The following is a 12,895-nucleotide window of genomic DNA, read 5'->3' on the forward strand; positions in this document are numbered from 1 at the left end:
TTCTTTCTTTTTCTTTCTTTCTCTTTTTCTTTTTTTCTTTCTTTTCTTCTTTCTTTCTTTCTTTTCTTTCTTCCTTTTTCTTTTCTTTCTTTCTTTCTTTTTCTCTTTCCTTTCTTTCTTTTTTTCTTTCTTTCTTTCTCTTCCTTCCTTCCTTCTTTCTTCCTTTCTTTCTCTCTCTCTCTCTCTCTCTCTTTTTTTAAAAGAAAGCTGCTTGCTGTCCAAAGCATCTTTCTCCCTCGCTGATGGCTGGGGGACAGCTGTTGTAGACCCAGAGATGGCAGTCACGTGAAGAGGGTAGAGCCGCCCACCAGCCGGAGTCCTGAATGACCTTGTGGCACCGAGCCGCCCCCCACCCCGGTCCACCTGCCCACGCGGAGGCTGGCGCGAACTAACGTCCCCCTCGTTGAGCGACCCTGAACTCTCTCTGCTACAGTTGCTGGGACCTGTGTTCTGACTGTCACACTGTTAGTTAGCTTTTGTGGATTTGGGGAGAACATCACGTCATTAGGTTCGAGAACTGACAGATTTCCACCTCAAGATTTAAAATAATTTTTAAATTAAAGGACGTTGCGCTTTGTAGGCAAAAAAAAAAGAATCACCTAAGAGAGAAGCTGTCAAAGCCACCTTCTCTGTCAACCTTGGGCTTTGTGAGTGTGAGAAAGCACCTCGGGGCAAGCCGAGAAAGCCGGTAATTTAGCTATTAATGAAATCAACTCGGTTGAGATTGTATTTCAACAAAATGGCCGTCACCTGGGTTTTAGAAGACAGTTTACAAACTGGGAAGTGTACGAATTCTTCATACAACCACATTATCAACACACTGAAGGTGCACTCACTGCCTTCACTTTCCTCACCAGGGGGTGCTGGTTCCTCCCCTGGGCTCCCCGCAGTGGGACCCAGTCCCCACCCGTGTTGCTTCTGCACGGTCACTCAGTTTCTGCAGGTCTGCCTGTGTCTCCTTCCCCCAGCCTGGGAGCACCTCAAAAGCAGGAGGGTCTGTCTTCCCTCTCACACATTGAGAAATTTAAGGAAATGTCCAATGTCTACAATGATCCACTTAAAAAGCTCCTTGGGGGACAAAGGGGACACACCCTGCTCCCTGGGTTCTTCAGACCTGCACACGCTGGGCGGACACCTCAAGGGAAGGAGTCGGCCCAGCCTTTGCTAAAGGCGTCTGGCTCACGTCCATGCCCTTCCCCCTTCACCATGCTGCTTCAGTGAATCCTTGTTGAATGAAATGCTCTGATCTAAAATCCCTATTTGTCTAAGACTGAAGACTCTTGTAGAATCCCTTCTAGGAATTCTGGAGTAAAATCGACCCACTCTACAGATAAACACTGGGTAGGAAGAACATTCCTACTTGTTTAGAGCCTAGAATAGGAAATGCTTAAAAAAAAAAAAATTCTCTAACTCTAGTATTCTTCTAGATACAAGCAATTCAACTACTGTAAATATGATATTAGTGTCCGAGTCCTATGGGGACATCAGCTACCATTCGCTGAGACCTCCTGACATTTCATGAGGGCCTCCTGTGTACCAAGCACAAGGTAAAGGGTGTCAAGAGGGCACTAACCAGATAGTCCCTTCCCTTGAACGGCCAAGAGCATAATCATCACACCACCTAGGAAGTGTCCTAGGGGTAGACGTAGGCCCAAGGGCAGGGGCCCAGCACAGTGGTGTGTTGGGGGGGAGCCAGTGAATGAGGAGAAGGGCGTGTGTGAGTGAGACATGGATATAAAGGAAGGTTTCCAGGAGGAGTCAAGACCTGAGTGCAAGTTTGCTCACAATATCAACCCAGGGGTGCAGGAACAGGCCTTCTCATTCGTGCTGGCAAGCACTGTAAATTGGCGATATATTTTTGGGGAGGAGAATACGTAATATCTAATGAAAAATTTAAAGGCACGTGACTCCGAACCTGGCAACTACCATTCTATAAATGTATCGGACAAACATATATGTATAAATGCTCAAAGATATTTGTGCAAGAATGTTTGTGGCACTTCTGGTGACTGGCAAAACAAAATGAGAAATAACCTAAAATGTACACTTGGAATGAGTGAATAAATTATGGCATAAAAGCACAATAAAGCCATTAAAAATAATGCAGGGACTTTGTGTACTGAAAAGGAATGATGTCTAAGATATATAAAGGCAATAAAGCAAGTTGAAGAGAGCATGTAGTAAATGTCAGTCTATGGGAAGGGCCGCTCGTGCGCACACACACAATATGCTAGCAAGTGCAGAGACGCAGGGGGAAATAAGACTTTCACTCTTCCCATTATAACTTTGTTAGTTTTTTTTTTACTCATGCACATACTCCACATTAAAAAAAAAAACAACCCAAATTAAACCCTTGTAAATGAAAAGCTGAGACCTAACTGTAGGGTAGGTTTGGGGCAGCTGAGACTGGAGGCAGGAGGGTGGGCCCGGCTCTGAGCTGCAGGGTTATAAACGCCCCCCTCACAGCCTGTCAGGGGAGCAGTACTGCCCCCACACTGCAGATGAGGACAAGAGCTAGAAGACAGTCACGGAGCTGTCCAGATCCCCAGCTAGAGAGTGGCACGGCCCGGGTCTCAATTTAGGTGTGTCTGACGACCCTATTCATGTCCTCCCCAATACACCATTCTAATTAATATCTATCACTGTGTTTAGAAAGTGAAGTGATGTGGCCAAGGGCTGGTCAGGACCAGGCCAGGAAAAAACACAGGCCTTTACATCTCGTCCTGCTGGCTTCACTCCACCAAGACACTTCTGATGATGATGATGAGTCAGTCGCCCACAGACTCAGGCCAACCTTCAACCACACGAATGGTTCAGGATACCCAGGACATGCAAAATCTAAATTAACCAACTGCTGCGATTAAAAGCAAATTTTTACAGTCACCCTCTTGGTTTCAATACTTGCTATTGAAGTTTTTAAACAAATTGTTCTTTTTTCCTCCTTTAATTCTTATCAAAAACGGCATAGCACAACAACTCCATCCTTCTTTGATAATCAGGAGCCTTACAGCATCCCAGAGTCATCCTTCTGGACGTCAGTTCTCAAAATACACTACAAACTATGACAGAGGACGACCTCTCATGTTGGGTGATCACAGCACCCACGGCTGGTTCCGGAGGAGAGGTCCGTTGAGGACTCCTCCCCATAGGCCCCCTGCAGGTGCCCGGGCCTGTCCATGCCCCCTCCCCGTGCTCTGGTTAGGGCGTTCTCAGTGCTCCCTCACCATGGCAACCGCCCAAGTGCCTTCCCCGCCTCCATTCCTGCTACCTCTGAACCACTGTACACACGCCATTTAGAAAGGGAGATCTGCCCACATAAAAAACTACACGGAGGGCGCCTGGGTGGCTCAGTTGGTTAAGCGTCTGCCTTTGGCTCAGGTCATGATCCTGGGGTGGTCCTGGGATCGAGCCCTGAGTTGGGCTCCCTGCTCAGCAGGGAATCTCCTTCTCCCTCTCCCTCCCACCCCTGTTGTGCTCGCTAACAAATAAATAAAATCTTAAAACAAAACAAAACTGTACATGGATGCTCACAGCACCTACATTTTTAACAGCTCAACACTGGGAACAATCTAGGTGTCCTTCAGGGGGTGAATGGTTAAGCAAAGTGCTGTCCACCCATACTATGGAACACCAGTCAGCAAGAGAAATGAACCAACCACTGATACCCTCAACACCCCAGGGGGATCTTAAGGACATTATCCTTAAGTGAAAAAGCCAATCTCCAAAGGTCCATACGGTATAATCCCATTTACACAGCACTCTTGGAATGACAGAATTACAGAGCGTGGACCAGATTAGAGGTTGCCAGGGTTATGATGGTGGGGCTGGGTGGGGGGGCGCTCTACAGGGCAGCACAAGGGAGATGTCTGGCATGATGAAACGGTTCGGTATCCTGACTGCGGTGGCGGTCTTTGTACCAACCTCTGCATGTGATAAAATGCCACAGCATTGTACGCACACACCACCCATGCCACGCTCCTGGCCTTGACACTGGGCTGCGGTCAGGGAAATATACAACCAGTGTGGGAAACTGGGTGAAGGATGCATGGGAACTCTCTACCACTTTTACAATTCCTTATGAACCTAGAATTATTTCAAAATAAGGAATTAAAAGAGAGAGGGAGAGATTTGTTGAACACGTGCAGTGATCATACTGCTCTCTGGCTTAAATTCCTTTGGTAGTGACCGACTGCCTGGAGAGTAAAGCTCGAATCCTTAGCGCAGCAGAGGAGTTCACAGGACCCGTGGCCCACTCTCAGGCAATACAGAACCACCCGAGACCCCGCTGACACCCCGGCTCCTGCACATCTTTGGGCCTCTTCCTGAGCTGTTTCATCTGCCTGAAGTGACTCCCCTCCCCATTCTGTTCTCCTGGCCAACCTTCATCCTCCTTCAAAGTCTTGTGCACGCGCCTGCTTCTCTCACAAGCTTTCCTCTGCAGCCTCTCCCTTCCAGCGGTGCTGGGCATGTCCCGGTGTCTGGCACCAAAACCTATATTCCTTTTATATTGCACTGCACGTCTATCTCCACTTTCTGCCCTCCTTAAGGGCAGAAAATGTGTCTGATTCACTTCCTAATCCTCTACTAATTACACAGTGGGTGTCCAGTAAATGTCTGTTAAAGGCAAAACTAAGCGGGAGAAGAAACGCGGTAGGGCAGTGGGTGCTGTGGTTAGCATCGGGCCTCAGGAATCAGAGGGCAGACTCCTGGGCAGACTCCACTAAAAAACTGTTAGAATAAAACAAATTCTGTAAAGATGCAGGATACACATTCAACGCACAAACATCTTTGGTGTCTCTATACGCTGGTGAACTCTCAGAAAGAGAAATTAAATGATGCTTTGGGTGGCTCAGTCGGTTAAGTGTCTGCCTTCAGCTCAGGTCATGATCCCAGGGTCCTGGGATCAAGTCCCGCATCGGGCTCCCTGCTCAGCTGAGAGTCGGCTTCTCCCTCTGCCTCTCCCCCTGCTTGTGCTCTCTCTCTCTGTCAAATGAATAAATAAATTCTTTAAAAATAAATAAATAAATGATGCTTTCACAACTGCATCAGAAAGAATAGAATACCCAGGAATAACTTTAAACAAGGAGGTGACAGACCTCTATACTGAAAACTAGAAGACATCAATGGAAAAAATTAAAGACACAAATAAATGAAAAGATATTCTGTGTTTACGGATTAGAAAAAAATCAATATTGTTAAAATGTCCATACTCCCCAAGGCAATTTAAAGATTCAATACAATTCCTATCAAAATTCCAGTGGCAGGGCGCCCGGGTGGCTCAGTCGTTAAGCGTCTGCCTTCGGCTCGGGTCATGATCCCGGGGTCCTGGGATTGAGCCCCTCATCATGCTCCCTGCTCAGCCAGGAGCCTGCTTCTCCCTCTCCCACTCCCCCTGCTTGTGTTCCCTCTCTCGCTGTGTCTCTCTGTCAAATAAATAAATAAAATCTTAAAAAAAAAATTCCAGTGGCATTTTCCACAGAAATAGAACAAATAATCCTAAAATTTGTATGGAACTACAGAAAACTCTGAAGAGCCACAGCAATTTTAAGAAAGAAAAACAAAGCTGGAGGCATCATGCTCCCTGATTTCAAAGCTATTGTAATTAAGTATTACAAAGCTATAGTAATTAAGACAGTATGGTACTGGCATAAAAACAGACACACAGATCAATGGAACAGAATAGAAAGCCCAGAAATAAACCCACACATGTATGGTTGATTAATTTACGACAAAAGGAGCCGATGATATACAATGGGGAAAGGATAGTCTCTTCCATAAATGGTGCTGGGAAAACTGGACAGCCACATGCAAAAGAATAACTCAACCACTCTTACACTATACACAAAAATTAACTTAAGATTGATTAAAGACTTGAGCATAAATCTTGAAACCACAAAACGCCTAGAAGGAAACATAGGTGGTGAGCTCCTGTACATTGGTCTTGACAATGATCTTTTTAATCTGGCACCAAAAACAAATATAAACAAGTGGAACTATATCAAACTAGAAAGCTTCTGCACAGCAAAGGAAACCATCAATAAAATAAAAGGCAACCTACAGAATGGGAAAAAATATTTGGGAATCATATATCTGATAAAGGGCTAATATTCAAAATATATAAGAAACCCACACAGCTCAATGGCAAAAAACACAAACAATCCGGGGCACCTGGCTGACTCAATGGGTTGAACGTCCGACTCTTGGTTTTGGCCCAAGTCCTGATCTCAGGGTCGTGGGATTGAGCTCCGAGTGGGGCTCCACGCTCAGCAGGGAGTCTGCTTGAGATTCTTTCCCTCTCTCTCTCCACTCCTCTTTCCCACCCTTGCTCAAGTGCTCTCTCTCTCTCTCAAATAAATCTTTAAAAAAAAAACCACGAAAAAAACCACAATCTGACTTAAAAAATGGGCAGAAGATCTGAATAGTTTTCCAAAGAAGACATGCAGATGGCCAGCAGGTACATAAAAGATGCTCAACATCACTAATCATCAGGGAAACGCAAATCAAAATCACAGTGAGGTATCATCTCGGGCCCACTAGAATGGATAATATCAAAAAGACAAGAAATGACAAGTGTCAGCGAGGAAGTGGAGAAAAGGGAACCCTTGTCTCTGTTGGTGGGAATGCAAGCTGGGGCAGCTCCTATGGAAAACAGTATGGAGGTTCCTCAAAAAATTAAAAATAGAACTACCATTTGATCCAGCAATTCCGCTCCTGGATATTTATCCAAAGAAAACAAAAACACTAACTTGAAAAGATACCTGCACCCCCATGTTCACTGCAGCATTATTTACAACTGCCAAGATGCAGAAAACTGCCAAGATGCCTAGTGTCCATCAATGGGTGAGTGGATAAAGAAGATGCTGTTGCTACTGGGTATTTACCCCAAAGATACAAATGTAGGGATCCAAAGGGGTATGTGCACCCCAATGTTTATAGCAGCAATGTCCACAATAGCCAAACTATGGAAAGAGCCAAGATGTCCATCAACAGATGAATGGATAAAGATGTGGTATATATATACAATGGAATATTATGCAGCCATCAAAAAAAAAAAAGAAATCTTGCCATTTGCAATGACATGGATGGAACTGGAGGGTATTATGATGAGCAAAATAAGTCAATCAGAGAAAGACATGTATCATATGACCTCACTGATATGAGGAATTCTTAATCTCAGGAAACAAACTGAGGGTTGCTGGAGTGGTGGGGGGCGGGAGGGATGGGTGGCTGGGTGATAGACATTGGGGAGGGTATGTGCTCTGGTAAGCGCTGTGGATTGTGCAAGACTGTTGAATCACAGACCTGTACCTGTGAAACAAATAATACATTATATGTTAAAAAAAAAAAGAGAGAGAGAGAGAAGATAGTAGGAAGGGAAAAATGAAGGGGGGGAAATTGGAGGGGGAGACGAACCCATGAGAGACTATGGACTCTGAAAAACAAACTGAGGGTTCTAGAGGGGAGGGGAGTGGGGGGATGGGTTAGCCTGGTGATGGGTATTAAAGAGGGCACGCATTGAATGGAGCACTGGGTGTTATACGCAAACAATGAAACATGGAACACTACATCAAAAACTAATGATGTAATGTCTGGTGATTAACATAACATAATAAAATAAAATAAAAAAAAGATATGGTTGACATACACAATCGAGTATTACATAAAAGAAGGAAATTTGCCATTTGTGACAATATGGACAGACCTCAAGGGTATTAGGCTAAGTGAAAGAAGTCAGACAGAGAAAGACAAACACTGGGGCACCTGAGTGGCTCAGTCGGTTAAGCATCTGCCTGCAGCTGGGGTCATGATCCCAGGGTCCTGGGATCGAGCCCCGCGTCCAGCTCCCCGCTCAGTGAGGAGTCGGCTTCTCCCTCTCCTTCTGGCCCTCCCCCCACTTGTGTTCTCTCTCTCTCAAATAAATAAAATCTTAAAAAAAAAAAGATAAATACTGTATGATCTCTCTTACATGTGGGATCTAAAAAACAAAACGAAACGAAAACCACCAACCTTATAAAGAGAACAGATTGATGGTTGCCAGAGGAGGGGTTGGGGCAGGAGAAATGGGTGAAGGGGGCCAAAAAGTAAAAAGAAAAAATATGTATTACTCTCTTCTAAATTATAGCATACAGACTTAAGATCTAGAGTCAATATGTCTTATAAGAATTGTCAAAATAGCTGTCCAGATTGGGATTTCTAGATTTCTCTTTAGATACTTAATTGTGACACATAATTGCACAATAAAGATAACTTTAAAAAAACAGATTGGAAATCTGGGGTCAGAGGGCACTGGGCCTGCCGCTTAGCCGGACCATCCTAGACTACACTCAGGGATGTAGAACAGGGATGAGCACTGAATCAACCTCAGGGGACAGTGAGCACAGTGCCCAGCACAGGGCAAAGTCTCAAAGGCAGCTGACATTAGGACAGAATCACCACACCCATTCTACTTACTGCTCCCCCAGACAAACATCTGCATTCTGAAAATGTGAACCAAAGTCTGCTAAGGGGGAAAGCTGATGACATGGCCATTACTGGGCTAGCATCTCGGGCAGAGACAACAGACAGAAGGCAATGCACAGGATTTACTTTTCATTCGAGGTTGTGCCCAGCAGGTGATGTTTAAGGACATCTGTTGAAGACATCTGCTTCATAAGAGATGCTGTGTTTTAACTAGAGAGTCTAGTTAAGAGTTGGTGAAAGAGATTTTGATTTTAGAATCAGAGCTGGTGGATTTATTACCTGGGCTGCACCTTTAGCCTTAGATAGGCTAAAATCAAACTAGTAGCAGCCTTGATTGAGATACAACTTAAACAGTCTAATGAATTAAATCGCTTACAGATCCATACAAGTACATATATACACGCACATATACATAGTTTTTTAAAGGAAGTTCTTTTGAAAGCAGTCATTATTTCTCATTCTTTCTCTTAGCATTATTGTGGGGGAGGGAGGATAAAATTGTTTTTTTAAACAAATCCCCAAGTTTTTCCTATCCTGGCCTATGGAAAGACAGACGTTTGGCATACCACTAAAAGGCGTTCACACTGTTCATTCTCCTCACAGCCAAAAAATTCACTTATAGAAACGCTTCAAATTGCAACTTCAGAATAGGCAAGAACCCATTTAACATAAAGGTAGTTAATGCCTCATTTTTAAGAAAAAGGTAACAATCTCATGTCATCCATGTATCCTTGGAATCCAATTTTACTATTTCTGAAAAGTTTCAGAGTGTGTAGTCTTTGCTTAAGAAAGATACTAAAGTAAAATTAGCAGAGGGCAGAGAGGGAGAGTGGAATATTTTATGGGACCAAAAAACAAAAACAAATGAAAAACCCCAAATGCATTAAATAAAATCAAATTTGTTGAAATTCACCTTCAAATCTTTAGCTATAAGGAAGTCCTATGTTAAAATGGTGACTACTCTTGCTCATTATTTTTCTATTAATTTATACCCCAACGTTTTCCAAGGAGGATTTGAGGTATTGATTAAAAATAATTTAACTGGCAATTCAAAGGCCAATATAAAATCTAAAACAATGAGCTTTTGTTGTGCAAAAAGATATATAAACTTGCCTCCCAAGTAATACAACCCTTAATGAATCAATGGGTCTAGGCACTGAGCATCAACAGTTTGCTAACATCACAGCGTGGGCCTACCTGCCTCTAGATGGAAGAGAGCACCCCACCTAGGGCATCCTGAATCTGACCAAGCCGCATCTACATTCAACTACGAATTTTCAGGAAATACAGAGAAACATGTCAAATTACATTGCAGAGATGCAGTCAGGAAAACCCCAACCATGGCAATGCTACAGAACAACCAATTGCTTTAACAAATAAACTACAAGGAAAACAAAAAAGAAATAGAGGGGGAATCTACAGATTAAAAGAAACTTAGATACAACATATGGACTTGTTGAATCATTATGTTGTATACCTGAAACTAATGGAACATTGTGCATCAACTATACTCCAATAAAAAAAATTTAAAGAAAGAAAAAATTCACAATAAAAATAAATACAAAAAAAAAAAAGAAACTTAGGAGATGTATCAACCAATCACAATGTATGGACCTCATCTAGATCCTGATTCCGATAAACAAATTGTTAAAGAACCATAAAATGTATGGGACAACTGGAAATTTGAATACTGACCATTTGCTTATATTAAGGAATTATTGCGTTTCCAAGTTTAAAAGAGTCCTATCTTTCAGACATATATACTGAGATATTCATGGATGAAATGACATGACATTTAGGTTTCGCTTCAAAATAATATGGGGGGGGTGAGGGCGTAAATAGATGAGCTGGGAGTGAAACAAGATGGGGGGGGAGTTGATAACTGGAAGCTGGATACTATCGTTTAATTTTGTCTATGTTTGAAAGTTCTCATAAAAAACAGTTAAGATGAAGACCGACCTTGAAACTAGTTCACACAATCACAAAGGCCAAGTACATATTTAATTACTCTTCAAGAAAATGATGTAAAAAAAAAAAGTCCTCTTCTTAATCAGTGGAGAAGTATAGCTACATATTTAAACCACAAATAGCTGCCCTACTGCCAAATCAAGTGTTAAGAAAATGTGGTTTCTGTTTTACCTTATGCATTACGAAAACAACTGCTTTCCTCGCTGTTAATTGCTTCATCTGGCACTTTTCTTTATCCAGAAAATTAAGAACATTTTATCTTAAATAGACAAATTGAATATGCCCTCCAACACTTATTTTAAACACATTTTAATCTGTCCTGGCATCCCAAAAATTAAATCCTCAGCAATATCAAAGCTCTCCAGAGAAGACTATGCCAAAATAGGATTATTTTTAACCCTGCAGGATCCTTTTGAAAAAAAAAGGGGGGGGGGGCTACATGGAGGCAAACATCTAGATTGGATGTTGCTCTTTCAGAACAAATTAAAAGCCAAAAGAGAACAGTCGGAGCTGAGGCACCCGGGAAAGGATGCTTATCTGGGGGGAGACCTGGGTTCCAATTTCACTTTCCGAGCTGCCTGCTGTGAAGCCGACTGCTGACACTCTGTGAGCCTCCGTGTCCTCCTCTTCGGAAATGGGTTTCGCAGCTGCCACTCACGGGGTTTCCAGCGAAAATTAAGCGAGAGTACCCGGATAAACAGGGCCCCGCTCCCCTGGCCTTGGGCTACCTTTCCAGCCCATCGCTGCTCTTCCCTTCTACATACCCTGCCCTGGAGATCCGACAGTCCTGCAACCAAGCTAAGTGAATTTTGCATGGCTCAGAGCATTTAAAAAATTTTAAAATTAGCTACTGCCAACACTTGAGAATCTGGAGCATAGAAATACAATGTAGAGTTCTGACTCCTTTTTTAAGATTGCAAGGTGAGGTTTGGTTTTCCAGGGTCCCCACCACCTTGCAGGCTGATTCCTGACCCCACACTGGCCTCATGTCCTTCCTTTCCCCTGCCCTTTCGCCCCCTTCCGTGCCTCTCTCTGCCTGGCGAATTTCTCACCATCCTTCAAGGCCCAACTCTAGCACCACCTGTCACCTCCTCCACATTTCCACAGCACAGCCCCTCCACTACACTCCATCACACTGTCCTGGAACTAACCTGTCCACATGTCTGCCGCGTCTACTGGGCTCTCCAGCTCTCTGGAGGAAGGGACCCTGTTGCTATTGCCTTTGTGTCCCCAGGGCCGAGCAGAAAGCCTGACCTAGATAATGCAGAATTCAGTAACTGCCTCCTGAATGTGTGGAAGGAAATTAGAGCTAAAATATTACAAAAATGTAAAATTTTATATCACAGCTTGTTCTGACAGTTACCAAATAAAGGGGTCAAGGACATTAAAATGTTTTGCAAAATGAGAACAAGCTTCCATCTGCTTACATATTTCACAAGTTAGTCAGAAGTCACTAAATAAACTGACAGAGCAGAAGCAACAGCAGGCAGGGTCATTCATTCGTTCACTGCACTGATACCACTGAATACTTACTGTGTGCCTTCTAAGCACTGGGGATAACGCAGTGGACAAATCAGACAACTACCTGTTTTCAAAAAGCTACATCCTACTAGGGGAAACAAAATCAACAGACAAACAGAGTCGTTTCAAACCAGAGTGGATGCTAGGAAGAAAATTAAACAAAATAATGACATAGAATGACTAAGGGGAGAAAGAGAGTGGTCAAGTGGTCAATTTTCCTCGTGGAAAATGAGACATCTGACCAGAAAGAGCCAGCTGTGCAAAGATACCGGAGACAGGTCCAAGCATTGGAAATGAAAGTGCAAAGGTCCTGAGGTAAACGGGGCTGCACCGTCAAGGTAGGAGAGAGGATGGGTGGTACTGGGGAGCAGGGCTCTGGGTGGTGGGAGTGGTAGGGGAGGTGGGCAGGGCCCGCTCTGGCATTGCTAGGCACTGAATGTGCAATGACTAGGCACTGGAGGAGCGCGGGGATGGGGGTCTCTGGGCGGATGGGGAGGGGGTTCCTGCCCTACTCACACCAGCATGGGGCAGGATCCCGCCCAAGCCCGGGCTCCTGCCCAGGCGCTTTCACACACATTCACACAGCCTGACAACAACCCTGTCCAAAAGGGTGGACATTTCCCCACTTTCCCTAGGGGAAACCAGAGGTACAGCGAGGGTCAGCGCCTTGGCCAAGGTCGCAGGAACCAGACTCGGGATCCTGAGCATCCCGGCGCGGGTATGCAACTGCGTGCCCCTCAATCCGGAGGGATGGCGTCCACAGACCCCACGGCACGTCTGCCCGAGCCAGGCCAGGGAGCGGGCCCGCAGCCCCTGGCTGCTGACAGCCGGGCGGGAGGGGGCGACTGCGGCAGCCCGGAGGGCAGGGGCGGCGGCCGGGGCCGCCTGCGCCCCCACAGAGCCCCGCCCGCTCCGCAGCCCCCGGCCCCGCGGCCCCGCGCCTCCC

The 12,895-nt window shown here is 44.7% G+C and overlaps 2 protein-coding genes across 2 annotated transcripts in view; both read right to left on the bottom strand.

The window, feature by feature from the left end:
* RASGEF1C (RasGEF domain family member 1C) overlaps positions 1 to 12,895 on the bottom strand; it is an 838,438-nt gene that overhangs the window by 149,608 nt on the left and 675,935 nt on the right. The window lies entirely within an intron of this gene.
* Positions 1 to 12,895, bottom strand: part of MAPK9 (mitogen-activated protein kinase 9) — a 53,430-nt gene that overhangs the window by 40,017 nt on the left and 518 nt on the right.

This window comes from Neomonachus schauinslandi, chromosome 7 (assembly GCF_002201575.2).
Source record: "Neomonachus schauinslandi chromosome 7, ASM220157v2, whole genome shotgun sequence".
NCBI classification, from domain to species: Eukaryota; Metazoa; Chordata; class Mammalia; order Carnivora; family Phocidae; genus Neomonachus; species Neomonachus schauinslandi.